At 23.2% G+C, this 3,079-nt stretch overlaps 1 long non-coding RNA gene across 1 annotated transcript; it reads left to right on the forward strand.

Moving 5' to 3' along the window:
- Positions 1–1,426: 1,426 nt before the first annotated feature.
- LOC145842662 (uncharacterized) lies at positions 1,427–3,079 on the forward strand. Its single transcript, XR_014370203.1, has 3 exons — positions 1,427–1,633; positions 2,129–2,174; positions 2,659–3,079. It is a non-coding gene; the product is annotated as an uncharacterized LOC145842662 (long non-coding RNA).

Raw genomic sequence — 3,079 nt, forward strand, 5'->3', positions numbered from 1 at the left:
CCTTCAAACTTAAATCTAACAAATGATGGTTCTTAAAAATTGTGGTTAACTTAAAAAAGGCAAACTTTTATGAATTCATGCAATATCATTTTTACAAAACTTTGTTAATTTAATAACTTTAAAAAAAAAAGAACCTTTAGAATAAATCTTAGATTTAATGTTAGTTAATTAATTTTTAAAACTATTAAGTGATTGACACTAAAAACGCGTTGTTTAATAAAATACTATAGCCATAACTTAAGTATGAATCTGTAGCATTAATAATAAAAAAAAAAAATAATTACGTGAAAAGTTTAAGACTAAAAAAAATTTAGAAACTTTTTATTTCTTTTAATCACATAAAGAAGTTTTTAACTAATAAGCTTGTTTACTTGTATTTCACACAAAAAATAATGTAAATCTTTTTAACTTAATTGAAAATGGTGAATCTAAAGTTACAACAAAAGATACTTGTTAAAAAATTAAAGTTAAAAACTAAAACTAAACGTGTATGTTTTTACTCGCATTAAAAGTTTATATTTAATACACTGTAAAAAGAAAAGTAAAATTTTGTTTAAAGCTTATCGAATTGTTTTATAACTTTTCTATTGTAGTCTTAAATCTTATTAGGTTTTTCATACTTTATCATTTCGCTACTGAAAAGCAACTAAACTGAAAAGTTTTATGAAAAATTCTATGATTAATTTTCAAGGTTGGTTCAAAAGCTTTATTTTTTTTAATATTGAAGTTTAACAACATTGTAAAGTTTAAACTATTTTTATATGACGTTGTAAAGTTAACTTATAATACACTAAAATGAGTTTATCACTACATTTAAAACATTTATGACTAGAGCTCTTATAAAACGTATAAAAAAACGTATTCGATAACAATAAACAGTAAAGTAAAAAACGTCAGCAAATTTGCTTTAAAAACGCGTACATACTTTTATGTTTATTGTTTATTAAAAAAAAGTTTGAATGAGTTTGCTAAAAAGTATAAAAAGCGTTAAAAACAAAAATTATTTAAACTTATATGCCTTTGAGAAATTTAAAAAGGTTCGTATTAGTAACTGAAAGTAACCGAACTGGAAATTATGCGTACTGAAAACATTCCAATTCTAAACCAGTGGTGAACTTTTTAAATCTCGCCTAATTTTACCTGGTTGCTTGTTTACACAGCTGAATACTTGTTTTGATCGAATTTGCAATGCTTTAAGCACAATTGAACTTGTATTTTAGAATGTTGTTTTTTAACATTGACAGTAAACATGTTTACAACTCAGAGTTGTACAACTTTTGAGAGAGGTATCTAATAAAACAAAAAAAAATTGTGGTATAAAAGTAAATCGATGGTGATGTTTTAATTATATTTCTAGTGATTTGAATTCAATTGAGAATTAAGCTAAAGAATATTTTTATAATATAAATTTTGGGTAAAAACTTAAAAATTCAAAATAATTTTACAGTAATATTTATAAAAAATAAAAATATGAAAGTATCTATGTTTATTTTTACCTGTTTGGCTGTTTTCTTATTTTCTCCTAGCATAGCTGATGATTCTTCAAAAAAAATTCAGCAGTGTGGCTATGAGCTTTCGAAAACAATTCATAGAATTTGTACAGTGAGATTTCACCACTACTTTCAAAATATAGGTAAACTAGTCCTAGATAACAAAAGATCGATTTATATATTAACAAACAAATAAGAGATAAAGATCAATTTAAAAGTATCAAACTGATTTGCTATTTAATGTATTGATGTGTATTTTGTGCTTTTGCTGACCAATATAGTGTTATTAGATCTGTAAATAAATTGATAGTAATGGTCAAGTTTTCCTAGTATACGTTTTTTGATTGGTATATAGAATTTTTTAACTGTGTAATAAACTATGATTATAAATAAATACCTAAAAACTAAGTCGGTTAAATATTTTAAAGTGAAATAACAGTTTTATTATTTTTTTTTTCAAATTTTATACGATAACTTTTAAATCAACCAAAAAAGTACATTTACTACAAAAATTTAGACTTTAAAGATTTTGATTTTAATTAAAAAATAAATAATTCACGGAATAGAAAGCAACAAAATAACTAAAATTTATCAATTATTTAAATAAAATACTAGTTTACATTACTTTTATTTTTTAGTGAAACGCAGTGAAACTCGAGCAAGATTAAGCGTTTTTGAAGCAAAGTGAGTTAAATTTATTATAATAACTTAAGTGTAAAATCTGTAAATGACTTGTGTTTTTCATAAAATTTTGACAAAAAAGTTATATCAGCTTATTTAAATTGAAAATTGTTTGAAAAAAAAAAGCATCAGAGAATGTTGTAGATTCCTTAAATATAAACTTATCTAATATCAATGGAGTTACTAAGTTTAAGTTTAAAATAAAAGGGTTACTTAAAATGAAATTAAGTTTCATAAAATTTAGTTAAGTGCATTAAATTCTGGTTTAAAAATTAAAATAAATAAACATTAATTGAACATCAAAAAAAATTAAATAAATTTATCTTACATACTATAAAAATATCTTAATCTTAAAGTGTACTGGAGTTAAAAGAGCTTTCATAATTTTATAAATTATTTAGTGTTTTTTTGTTATTCATTTTTATTTTGTTAGATCAAAAAGTAAAGAGCTTAACCTTTCAAAAGTTTTATCTAAATTTATGTTTAGTAAAAGAAACAGACGCTCAGTCCGAAACAAATGCTGCAACGAAGGGTGTACATACAGCTACATAGCAAAAAGCTACTGCAGGTTCTAAAATTCAAATATTCTCTAACAACAAGCGTTGCTGCAATGTTGAACTTTGCTTAAATTATAATAAGTGTTTGTTTTTGCAGAAAATTGTCTTGTTACTGAAAATGCGGTTTTACGCAATAAGAAGTTAAAACAATTAAAAAGAATTGATAATGTCTAGACTATGTAGAAATCTAATTTCACATACATTCATATTTTTTTGTTTTATTTCGAAATTACTCTTAAATGTTGAGTTGCTGAATATTCCAGCTCATTAAAGATTAACTTAGCCTTAACAAATTATTCTTTTGCCATGAATAAATGTTACATTGCACATTATTATTTAATAAATGTTGAT

The sequence above is a fragment of the Thalia democratica genome, chromosome 8 (genome assembly GCF_965202585.1).
Source record: "Thalia democratica chromosome 8, ktThaDemo2.hap1.1, whole genome shotgun sequence".
Classification (NCBI taxonomy): Eukaryota; Metazoa; Chordata; class Thaliacea; order Salpida; family Salpidae; genus Thalia; species Thalia democratica.